This window comes from Synchiropus splendidus, chromosome 13 (genome assembly GCF_027744825.2).
Source record: "Synchiropus splendidus isolate RoL2022-P1 chromosome 13, RoL_Sspl_1.0, whole genome shotgun sequence".
Classification (NCBI taxonomy): Eukaryota; Metazoa; Chordata; class Actinopteri; order Syngnathiformes; family Callionymidae; genus Synchiropus; species Synchiropus splendidus.
Genome location: NC_071346.1, coordinates 13,870,001 through 13,883,066, shown reverse-complemented (window position 1 = coordinate 13,883,066; position 13,066 = coordinate 13,870,001). Strand labels below are relative to the sequence as shown.

General features: G+C 42.2%; 1 protein-coding gene across 7 annotated transcripts in view; it reads right to left on the bottom strand.

Annotated features, from left to right (window-relative positions):
• rnf220a (ring finger protein 220a) overlaps positions 1 to 2,207 on the bottom strand; it is a 121,436-nt gene extending 119,229 nt beyond the window's left edge. For all 7 annotated transcript variants that reach the window (XM_053883179.1, XM_053883183.1, XM_053883181.1 and 4 more), the window contains exon 1: positions 1,827 to 2,207. The gene's annotated coding sequence lies outside the window, so the exon portion shown is untranslated. The remainder of the gene's footprint in view (positions 1 to 1,826) is intronic.
• Positions 2,208 to 13,066: the final 10,859 nt, after the last annotated feature.

Here is a 13,066-nt window from a genome sequence, read left to right as displayed (position 1 = left end):
ATTTATGCCTTAGCACATTTAAATAACGACACATTTTTTACTCATTTTTATAGTGGGCAAACGTGAGATCTGCAAAAAGATAATAATCACCAACCACTTTATGACATTTTATTTGGGGATAATTAAATACTTATTGGCTCATTATGAAACAATGTTAATTATTTAACTCGTTATTTATAAGGATTTTGCTGAAAACGACAACGAAAATCAAACTCTGAAGTGGCTGAATTTCTGCTTATTTTGCAGTCATTATTGCGCACTAATGCGTTTGCTTTGAAATCAAAGGGTTTGGCTGGTCGTTAAAAGTCTCGACTGTTGGGTCGAAGGATCGATATAATTGATCTGCATGATTTATCGAATGACAACGTTCAACTGCGCGTGCTGTTGTTATTCTAAGCATTTTTTAGAAGCAGTGATTTGTGACGATGCGTTGAATGAGCCGACTGGCACATATATAAATGTAAAGTTTGGAAAAATGATCCCAAACCGAGCTTAAATCACTTTTTTTAAATCGATTTTAAAGATTTGCGAGAGGAAACCGCACATTTGTTCACGCTCAATGACGCATTAATTTGGATAGTTTTGGGAAATGATGCAAAATGAATATTCAGATGCGACGGCAAGAACGAAATGAGACACAGATCATTCATCGGCCTTCAACACCTGAGACCGTCGCTCTGATGATATACATATTTATTTGATGGACTTAAAATAGAAAATAATTGGGTGAGATTTTGCATAAAATTAAAAGGAAATCGAATTGAATTATTTCACAAAATACCGTTAAATGTTAATCCCAAAAAAAAAAAAAAAAAAAAGTTGTAGTTTGATGTTATGACACGGTACCGGGACCGGGATCCAGCACTTGGTGGAAGCCGATTCAAGCGCACTGTGAGCGGCCACAGTTCAGGGAGGCCTCTCGGGACTTTCTCTGGCTGTGTTTTGGGGAGAGGATGTAAATTTTTGTGGCTTCCTACTTGATAACAGGTGTTTCCCCAACTGCGTTTAATCATGCGTGAACGAGTGCTCACGCGCACGCGTCATTTAAATCGCCAATAGCGCATTTCTAGATTGAAATGAAAGTTACTGAGAAGGCCCGAATAGTGTTATTTTTCCGTCAGTAACTGTTCAGTGTTCAGTCAAATTAACCGGCTGGTTAAAAATGCTAATACGGGAAACCTTAAAAAATAAAAAATAAAACGTGTTAATAATTTTGTAAAATGAATTATTAAGTCGTAGCTGAGTAAACCGGTGCATTTAAAATGGTTGTTAAAGTCCGCGCGCCGGTGTTTTCAAGGAGATAGGGATGGATACTTCTGAGACGCCTGGATTTAAAAAAAAAAAAAGTCGAGAATTTAGTCACAATAAAAACGAACTAATATTTAATTGTGTTCCTGGTTTTTAAATAAGTTCTCTCTATTATTTTTTAAAGGAAACAATTATCTCAGATTGTTTTGAAGTGTAGTTAAATATTGGTTGCACGGATCATCTGTTCGTGTGTGATACGCGCATGTGTGTGTGTAATTGTGTTGTAATGAATGCGTAATGACACATGTACGGTTCCGCCATAATCAACAATACCCTATAGTTTCCGACAGGACAGTGTTTGGCAGCAAACATGCGCGTCCATGGACTTACAGACACGTGCACGCACATCTACAAACACACCTGTAAACAGAGTCGCGCTCACTAGAAAGTCCAAATGGACCCGACACGAAGCAGAGTTTGGAAACTCCGCTGAGACAAAAGCGCACGGATCTTTGGGGTAGGTTGTTGGAAAAGAGACGCGCAATTTAAAACAGAGCCAAAACAACAAACAGACTCACCTTGCTGGAAACGGATCCCGGCTTCTGAATTGTATCCGTCACAACAAACCCCAAACTTTTTTGTGCGCGATGGAAGTCGCAGCGGCGGCGCCTGTGAGTCACGCGCGACGGCACCGGCGATGACGACCGGCGCTTCAGGGGAAGCAAAGTAGTTAACACCTCCCTGTTACCAGAAAAAAAAACCTGGGGGCAGAGAGAGGAGCGGAGAGACGGGAGGACTTTCCACGGACACACAAGGTTGAGTGGGGAGACCCTCCAAACCCCGAGACCGGTGAAGAGCAGCTGAGGCGAGGGAGCGCACGATCGCGGAGAGACGGTGTCAGGCTGGAAGGGGTGGGTGAGTGGGGGTCTCACGGTGCTCAACAACAACGTGTGTGAGGCTTGAGGCTGAGACGGGAGTGTGAGGGGGGTGGTTGGTGGTGGAGGGACAGACGAGGAGGGAGGGGTGTCCAGGGTTCAGAGCGCTGCCGCGCAGGGATCGCGACTCTCAACCGATGTGACGTCTCAAAAGTGAAACCACCATGGAGCTTTTTTCCCTCTTATCGGATGACTTTGGGACTTTTTTCTTTGCTTTAAAGTGTTAAAAACTCTGCCGGTGTTTTCTATCCCGGCGCAGACGCTCACTCGCTCACACACACTCATACACACACACACAGACACCGTCTGGTGTTTCGCTCCCCTGAGTGAACTCCAGTGCGCTTTGTGCGCAAAGTGAATGGCTGCTCCCCCTCCGTCCTCCTCTCTCCGACTCTCACTCTCTCCGCTTGCCATAAAGCCAACGGGGTCCACTTTTTACTGCGAAGCCTCCCGAGTCAGCCTTGTTTTGAGTGCGTGTGAAGTTGATCGGAGTGCTTGACAGTTGGTGAGGACCGAACTCCCTCATCAATTGTTCGAAGCTTCCAAAGAAAAACAGTGGATTTGTGAACTAAATAACCATCTTCGAGTGGAACCTGGTGTCTTGGCAGATGGCGACACTCGAAGGGAGAAGTGAAACCGGTGTCCCCGCTATACCTCTCTGATACACCCCCCTGCTGGCCACAATAAGAACTGCCGGTGAGTCCAGAACTAACAGAGAACCTTTCATAAAATAAACAATTCATCGTAGTAAAATCAAACATTCCAGAACGCTAGATTTGTCCCACAATACAAAACCAAAGATGAAAGAGGGACATTACTCCATGAATGCACCTCCAGAGAGACCAAAAACCAGTCCCCACTTGTGTTGCCATAGGTCCGCTCAGACCTGTCTGCTCCTGCGGGCCACTTGACTATAAGTTAATTTCAAGCTAAACGGGTGTTTCTCTGTCCAATGTAACCCTCCGTTTGATCTGGTTTCACGCTATAATACAGTGATGTTTTGGTAACAATAGCGTGGGAAAAGTGAAGAGTGTGTGAGTGCTGGGTGGTCTACACACACATGAGGGGCAGGCGCTGCAGAAGCAGTGCCATTAGTGCTGTGTTGTCTTGCTAATAGGCTCAGTTTGGAGTCAATGGTCTGAGTGAGGAAGAGGACCATCCATGTATTAGATTCCTCTCCATTCAAAGTCTAATGCCACTCTTTACTCCGACCCCCATGCTGTTTTCAAATGCTGCCTGAGTGTGTAGTGACTAGGAAGCACTTTGATAGCACCTGTTTCACAGTGAAGGCATCTGTACCCCCAACCCTCTCTGTAGAACAGGCATGCATCCACAGATCTGTCTGGAGAATCATACCATCTGAGGCCTCTTTTTAGTTTTGGAAGTTCCGCCGCGCTGAATAGAACCATGAAAACAAGTAGGCTGACCATACTTTTAATTCCCTGTCCACAGTCTGGATGCCTTTTTGTCCACCTTTCTGGAGGTGCACCTGACCATAGGCTTTAACACGCTAGTTCCAGCTGAAGATGGGTGAAAAACAAGCTTGACTGGAAGAAGTGTCAAGTGAAGCTGATATGCTATGGGTTGAAAACATAAACAAACGTGGAAGCACCGCGGTCACAGTGCTGAAAAAACTGCCAAGGTGAGCTGAGTTATACATTATTTCTTGGTGCGATTGTACCAGAGGAAACAGGGCTATTGACAGAAAAACTGAATTGTCTCTTACGTAGCTGCACATCCCACATTGTCTGTCAGGGTGTTTCACCGCTCCAATAAAAGAGCAACCGATAGTAAAATATATTCCTCCTTTATACCCAATTTATTAATTTAGATTTAAGATTGCGAATGTTTTGCTGAACTGTTTATAATATGAATAAATATCATACAGAGGCCAAAACATTCTGCGAAAAATAGCCGCGAACCATCGCCTCAGTTGCTTTTCCCTCGGTAGTTCAACCGCCACTTCGAGTCGCTATAAACAGATAAGGCGCCGATTTCCTTTAAAGCCACCTGTGTCAGCTTTATGACTTCACCTGGATCCGCACTGATATCCGAGGGTCGGTTTATACTTGACCTGCGACTTAAGCAATAGGTGCTTTCCAACACTTGGGACTTAATTCTTTAAACAAACCATGCTGGAGTTTGATTTACAGCTAATCTAGACTGGCGACGCTCATGTCTATCTTTCCTTTAATAATTTACGATGGGAGGAATTTATTGCCCTGGCTTCCCAGCCGTGCGTGCCGCCAAATCCATATGTCTGTGATATAATGAGATTTTAGCACGGCGAGCTTGTAAATTATGGCGTGATTTGTTCTCTTGCTGTTTTGTCAGGGCACAGCCCTTGAATGTGTGTGTGCGTAGCTCGGGGACACGGCTGGCATTTGGCTGCCACGGCGCTCTAATTGCTGACGTACACACAGATAGATGGGACCTGATGGTTGGTGTCGCCACTGGAAGGAGGAGAAGAGGGTGAAAAGCGGAGGAAGAGGTGTCGCCCCTTGGCTGGGAAGGAAGAGAGCAGAGGGATGGATTGGGAAATAAAGCTACGGGGAGAAGTGAGGAGCGGCGAGATTGTCTTGTGGCAAGAGACGCAGCTGCCAGCAGCAACTCAGCCGATCACTTAAACACACTGAAGGAGGCACATTTAGAGGACGCGGAGGAAGGAGACAGGGACACACACTAAGCCACATTCATCTCGCTCTCACATCCATTGCTCCAGGGAGCTGTTGGAAAATGAAGAATTACATGGCCCTGATCAGATTACATTAGAGAATCTGTGATTACAAGCCTTTGACTCTTGTATGGAAGAGGGAAAATGATGAAAGAAACGGATAGGAAACATACATGATCTGATTAATTATGTCATTACCTTGTATTTGTTCGGGCTATGATGCATGAGCAACATTTGTGGATGGGTAATTTCATCAGTATTTCACTGCCTACCAATGAAAACGTCTGGAGAATAAATGCTGACTTGCTCATATACACACACAAACATAGACGGTCGCAGAGCTCAGCTGGGACTTTTCTGTCTGCAGACGAAGGATGGTGACAGGTTTTCTTGCTCACCAGGGGCAGCCATAAAAAGGGAGTAGAGAAATCAGACATTTTTCTGAAAGTACTTTAGTTTCACAGTATGTTGAGGCCTCTACCTCTACAACACAGAGGGCATCCTTCCACCATCCACTGCTTAGGCAAGGTCAGGTCGAGGGGGCAGCTGCTAGACAAAGAGACCCAGACTTTCCTCTCCCTGGTCAACTCCAGCTCTTCCCAGTTGAACATGCCCATAACACCTCAGCAGGGAGGTGTCCAGCAGGACTCCAAAAAGAGTCATGTGCAGGAACAGTTCTGCTTTGAGTATCTCTAGGAAGAGTCCAGAAACTCATTTTGGCTGCTTTCAGTCACCACTCAAAACTTGTGACCGTAGGTGAGAGTATGAATTATCAACCAGTGACTTGAGAGCCTCGCCTTTTGGCTCGACACTGTCTTCTGTGTGACAAGCGATATAGAGTCCAGAAGCAAAATAGACAGATACACAGTGAAATATGGCATATTGACAGAGGAAAAGACAGGAGGCAGAGCTGGAGGTAGCAGAGATGAAGATGCTGAGGTTCGCTCTGGGAGTGACCAGGATGGATAGGATCAGGAAGCAGCATGTCAGAGGGACAGCACATGTCAGGTGTTTAGGAGACACAGTCAGAGAAGCCAGATGGAGATGGTTTGGACATGTACAGAGGAGAGAGAGCCAGTACATTGGTAGGAAGATGTTGAGGTTGGAACTGCCAGGCAGAAGGTGGAGAGGAAGGCCAAAGAGGAGGTTGATGGAGGTGGTGAAGGAGGACATGAGGTTTGTAGGTTTGAGAGAAGAGGAAGCAGAGGACAGGGTGAGATGGAGGAAGATGATCCGCTGTGGCCACCACTGAAGGGAGAAGCTGAAAGGAAAAGAAGAAGAAGACAGCATTTTTGGGTCAACTATTCCTCAGATAAGCATTGTTGAACCTAAATAGAGTATTGCTGTTAAGTCGCCAATACTTTAGTAGTTACTTTTAAACGTGACTTTAGGTTTTCCGATCACATTCACATTTAGTCCAAAGAATGAAATCAAACCAACAGATAAAAATGGATATGCAAAAAGTGCATGGAAAAACTCGTCCTACATTGGATTCTAACTGATAAACCAAGATTACATTCAAAAGTGTTTAAGACGTTCTGTACCTACTGTATTTACAGCAGATGATTCGTGATTGGTTGATGAGGCTTCATGAAACAGTGCCATTAATCTCAGGTGGCACTCTTTGTTTAAAAAGTGATATTTAAAAAGTGTGTTTCTTTGAAATAGTTGTTCTGTTCCAATGTTTATAGTATAGCACTTAGTGCCATCAAGTGGCCAATGAAAACTAGGGCACTGTTTCATGAAGCCTCATATAATGATTCCAACATGGTGAGTTTGGAGAATCATGAATGTTGGGTGATATGAAAACAAGTCAGTTTAACAACTCATATGAGCCATCTCTGTTCCCATGTGTTGCATTGCATTCTCAAAAACACACAGCTTTTGTTTATGTAACATCATTGCATTGCATTGTTGATGGGCTGCTGAGGGTTCATGAAACAGTGTCGCTATTTCAGAGCCCATTAGATCACACAATTTGGTTAAAATTGATGTGAGGTTTCATTGATGATTTTAGTGCAGAGAGTGCCATCTAGTGGGCTCTGAAAACTGGACGACTGTTTCATGAAGCACTGGATTACATATATCAGCGTCTGTGTTACTATAACTGTAACCAGAGGAAAAAAACGCCTTCAGGTTTTGACTACACAAAGTGTCCGTGGTTGATAAATTACTTTCTCCTCCAGAAACACCCTGAATTGCAAGCAAATGCCCCAAAATTTCATCGCATTAAGAGGGGACGTTGATGCAATTTAGTGCCTTTGAAAGACACATTTTTAGCATCAGAAAAAACCAATCAGTCATAGATGTGTCTTGTCAATGACCTTTTAACCCCTTCAGAAAAAGATTGCTTTCATCTCGCGGGGATTTGCAACATGTACGTCTGTTCTTTGTTTTTATATTTCTTATGTCAACACCTGAAAAAAATTGAGCCATTGAGCCAAGAATATATTGATGTGCAAACCAGTCGTATAACCTTATTTTAGTTGAATACAAAACGCTTACAACGCCTTAAACCAAACTTAAGGTAACGTTTGGATCTGACTGCTGGTGGTCAAGAGATTGATGTGACTTTCCCCCAGTGTTGCTGGCAAAGCACTTATATCATTCTAAAATATAGGAGCTTGGCAATAACGGCTGCTGTCCAAGCTCCCTTCACTTTGTTTGTCTTGAACTGATTTCAACACAGACAGAGACAAGTATAGAATTGAGCATTGCTGTACGTTGATTGTGGTCCAGCTAAATAACAGGTATTGAAAAGAGATAAACTTCAAGGCCAACTATGGGGAACTAATCCCAATGGTTCAACAGAAATATTAAATACATTTGTGGTCATCTACAGTAAACAGGTGCAGAGAGAAGGTAGAGGTTACACGACTCCTGACAGGAGCGGGAATGGCCGCAGAGTTATTGGGTGAAATCTTACATTTCTCACTGTTGTGAATTATAAAATGAAGTTTTAGAGCACTTTTTAAATTTGATCATCACATGCATAGATCACATTAGTCACTAAAAACAGATAATGAAAGGAAATGTTTGTAGTTTATTTATATATTTATTTTTAAATTCCACTAAATGACAAATTGCTCTGTACCTTGAAAAAAACTTTTCATTTTGCTGGCATGTATTTTTTTGTCACCTCACCTTTGGCACTGTACTTTGTATGAGTGTTGCAGTGCCACATATAGACCTGGCATCGACATAATTTTTTATGGATTTGCTGGGAAGAAAAAGAGGTATATATATATATATATATATATATATATATTATTTTATTTTATTTTTTTTAACAGCCAGATAGGAAAATACGTGTCTTCTTGTTGACAAATCCTCACAAAGTCACACCTCTCAAACCAATCCCTCTCTTTTCGTGTCAACCCAAAGTGTAAGAAGGTTTAAGAGTTTAAAATGAAGAGTTTACTTTCCAGTTCATAATATATGTATTAAATTCAGGTTGATTCAGACACTAAGCCGACTAACTCTGTCGGCTTCCAAACCACAGAGTCATCCATCGTCTAATGTTTATGTTCTGTTGGAGGCAGATGCTGTAGTCAGCACAAGATAGCAACAAGGCAAACTTTTGCAGCGGCAAATGCTATTGTTTGCTGCTAACACAAGTCTATGCTTTTATAAAAATAAAACTGGAAGTAAACTGTGCCAAAGGTGAACATGATAAGCTATGGGGTGTTGGTCTGCAGGTTGGGGGCTTCAGGAATGTGGTGGAGGGCCTGGTGAGTTGAAGTCTGCAGCCATACCCTTCAAATGAGATGCACCTGAGCTCACTAAGGTCATGAGAGGAAAATATAAAAAATGATCATGTGATCTCTCTCTTCAAGTGGATGAAGTGATTATGGTCAGCCATTGTAAAAGATTAAATTGTAACGTTATTTGAATGGCTGAGACCAAACCCAATATATACATAAATAAATAATGGTGAGATGAATAAAGGGATTTGGAGCTGGGTGCATTCTTCAAGGCTGAGGACGATCACAGAGCATTTCCTCCCTCATCGCTCCGGTCGCTCCGTCATCTTCAAACATCCTCGGGGAGTGACTTGTTATGCGCTCAGAGCTGTCTGCATGGTTTTGCTTTTTGATTAGAGAGAGACAAGAAGAAAGGGAGAGGGAGACGGGAGGCGCACGCCGATAGTGGAGACAGCCTTGAGGCACATGTCAAGCAATGTCACAGATAATCACACATTGTCTTAAAATAGCTTTGAAAATGACAGTATTGGGGGTGGGCTGGGGGTGATGCGGCGGCGTGAGCCATGCATCAGAGCACATGTACCATAATTAAGGACCAGATAAAGTTAATTTCTGATGTCTCCGGGGGGAACATTTATCAAGGGCAACATGCAGAAGTGCGGCAAAAGCAGCGGGAGGCTTTCATGAGCACACAATAACATCCACCCTGTGCTCAATCGGTTTGCAGTGTCAGAAAGAGAGAGACTCAAGTGAAGGTGACAGAGGAAGTGGTGTCATATCTCCACCAACTTTCTTTTTTTTTTTATCTCTGTTTAGTTCACACCATCTAGTCCAGTAAAATCCTGCCTTCAGTTCATCCTTTAAATGAGTCATGCTGTTTGACTTTTCATTAGAAGCTCAATAAAATGAGGACATTAAATTCCATTTCATATCAATATATAGTTCAGAATCGATCAATTCTTTTAAAGTTACTTTTTTATGTATCAGGCGAAATGGACATCGAAAGGGTTGTTTTGCACTTTGAATGGATGAGCAACAGTTGCCTTATTCATGACCATGTTAGTTGTTGACTCAAGTATTCCCGGTGAATCTGCAGACTCTGGACTCTACAAGCAACACATACAGTATCAAGTCTCTTGTCAGTGGCTTTAGAGCAGACCTGGGCTAAGTGCAGACCGGGGGCCATATGCCGGTATTTTTGTGGTCCTCATGAGGTCAGACTAAAACTGAATTTCTCATAGTTTCTCTGTCCTGTTTCTATTTACTAGTTCAACTGTAAATATAAGACTAGACTTTTTAATCTTTCGTATTTTTCATTCCTCAAAATACATTGAAAGAAAGTATGTTTTCAAAATAAATTTCCTTTTTTGATCTTTCTTAGACTGTTGGTCCATAGTTCTATTATGATTTATAGTGAAATAAAATGCATCTAAAATGAAATATTTTTTGTAGGTCTCAAGTTATATTTACTCTTCTTACATCCTCACATCCAGTGCATCTGTTCAGGTCTATTTTTTCCTTGTTACTTAAGTGTATATATTGAATTTTTCCCATCATGGTTTGTCGTCATCGTCCTCTTTCTTCTGGTATGATGGGCCCTAGCAAGAGTCACATTTTATACTGTGGCCCTATAGGAGATTTAGATGCCCACCTCTGCTTTAGAGTGACCCATTGATTCCCTCCTTTCCAGGTTTAACTTGGTGAGCAGTCAAAATATGTCGCTCATCTTTTCTTAAAAAAGACAGAAGGCAAAAAAAGGCATAGGGCTGTCAATGGATTAAAATATTCATTTTTAGTCTCAATTAATCGCTCTAAAATTGAGTTAACTTGTGATTTATGGCAAAACAATCACTCATTTTACATATGTTCTAAATGTTTTATCTTAAAGGGAGGTTAAGAGGTAACGCTTTGTTCATGCAAACATTCACCGTTTATGTTTGATACAGCAAACCAACATAACAGAACCTGTCAAGAGCATTCCTTAGAACAACCTCAGAGGCTCTGAAAAGACTGAAAAACTTGCTAAAGGCACAACATTGTACACATTACTGGCCACACTCAGCTTTAGTGTGACTAACTGAGATTTAAAATTGTAATATTTGACTGCCCTATAGTAATAGAACAGTCGATATCTAACATCCTTCTGACAGGAAATAAGAGGCAAAACAGAATGTGAGTTCAGTGTTTTGACATGCGTGTTCTTCCAGTTTAAAAATAAGACAAAAGCCATATTTGGACTATATGTACGGTAGCCTCACTGAGTTCACATGATGTAGACAAGTAGCCTTTTGACAACAATCCAGTCACCAAAATAAACAAATGTAATGTCCATAACAATCTGATGCAATGCAAAGGAATTTTCAATCGTATGAAAGTCTGTTTATTTGTGGAAGGAAACTATTCCAAACTTTTGTCTCCCGTGTTTGACAAGTCCGCTGTGAAACCAGATAGAACAAACAAGCAACCCTGACATTTACCCCTGAAGATTTGGGCTGATCTTTTCGTTGGAATGAATTGCTCATTCGCTCCAAAGACGGACGAAGCCGGTAGTTAGGATAAAAATAATGTTTATTCCTGAGGACGTTTAATGGTCCGTCAAATGGGATAACAAGGACGGCTGATTTGTGGGTCTTTCTCTGCAATTACCCAGCAACCCACTTCCTCCCTGTTTAAATTAAACAAGCCATTGATTTTATGATGAATATTATTGTGCCATATTCCCTGAGAGCGCTTAGGAGTGATTGCACTCAGACACACATAAAAGAGGATATAAAGAAGGGCTCAATATAACATCAATGATATGAGATCAAAAGTATTGTTATCTTAAGCACACATTGTGCAGGTGGAAAGATATTTAAAATTATTTTTACGCACATTCAAATCTTATTTAAAAACTTAATTTAAATTTTAGCCCATTACAATGCAACATATCATTATATATTTTTGTAAAATAAATGTATTTATACTGCTTAATACTCATAGATGAGTGACATGATTCAAGCAAAAGTCAACAATCCTCAGCGAAAGTTCTGTTTAATAACTTACACTACTGAATAACGTTCAGTGACTCCACTGATGACCGTCAACACAAAAAAATGTTTTTAAAGAGGCAACCTTTGACAAGTCCATCACAGTGGTCCTCTGGCTGGTTCTTCCATGAGACACTTGCTGACTCTATTAACCGTGTGTTCTCATCCAAAACCAAAGTGTGTTACACAGGGTTGTGAGCACAGTTGCTAAGCAGTGAAGATTACACAAAGAAGTCGAGTGACAAATTCAAGTGGCCAGAAGAAATATCAATTCATTTAGGACCAGTGAGCAGCAAGCCGGCTGTCAGAGAGTGTGGAGAGGGATCAAAAGGCTTTACTTGGGGTCTGACAGATGCATTAGAGACAAGAGCAGGACAGTTAATTTTGTGTGTCTGCGTGCAGATGTGTCACTCTGCAACCACGCCGACCGCAGATGAGGGGATGTCAGCCAGGTAACAACATCTCAGCACCTACTGTACGTTAGTACTGGTCAGCATAAGTTTGCTAAGCAAAGCATCCTGTATTACGATGCACCTGAATGCACAAACGATCTTTAGTTGTGTGGTAAATACATGTAAAATGTCCAACAGACAGTTTGGTTTAGAGGTGTGGAGGACAGAATTGACTTTATTTGAAAGCACTGTCAAGGACAGTGGGAGCTAAATCTGACAGGGCACTGGCAGACCTGTGTTGGTGAGTAAGCAAGTGACGGGAAGGTAACTCATATCGTAGTGCTGCTCTCCTGGTTTACACGCAGTGCAGCGGAAATCAAACTATGAGAAGTTCACCTCTTTGTCGAGGGGTGGTGGCGTGAGTTCTTCAGTTCTTCCACTTCCTCCTTAGGAGGAAGAACAATCAAAGTTTGTTTGAAATCGAAGGCGTTTCAGACTGATACTCTGTAGACAGCGATGGTGCTGACCTATAAACTAGTTTCGCCTCGGAGATCCAGAGTCAGCGTGTTGGAGAGATGGTTCAACGCCGTCATGGAGCTGTCATCATCGTCAACACGCGTTTACCTAACTCCTAAATTCAGGAATAAAATGCAATATTCAGGAGATTGAGTTATCTTTGTATTTCAAGACTGATGGATGTGGAGTATCTAAAAAACAGAGTCGAGGTGCTGCTCATGCGTGTGAGCCCCGACTCACCCAACAACCATGCTAACAGTTGCTAACGCGCTGGAAATGTTGTCTCCTTAAACCAACAAATGACGTCCTCTGATATTCTTGGGTAGACAAATGATCAAAACGCCCTGCGGTAATGCAGCGGCTAACACCGAGAAACACATGCCGCACGTCAGGTTACACACAAAACTGCTTGACTGTTGTTAGACATCATTAGACCATGGTTAGTCTAGAAGTATGTTCACTTCCGTTGCGTAGCTGAAGCTCACGCAGCTGCTCATCACCCAGTCCGGTCATAATCCAGCTACTCGGCTACATGCTAGCTTAGTCCAGCTATTAACCATGTTGTCCA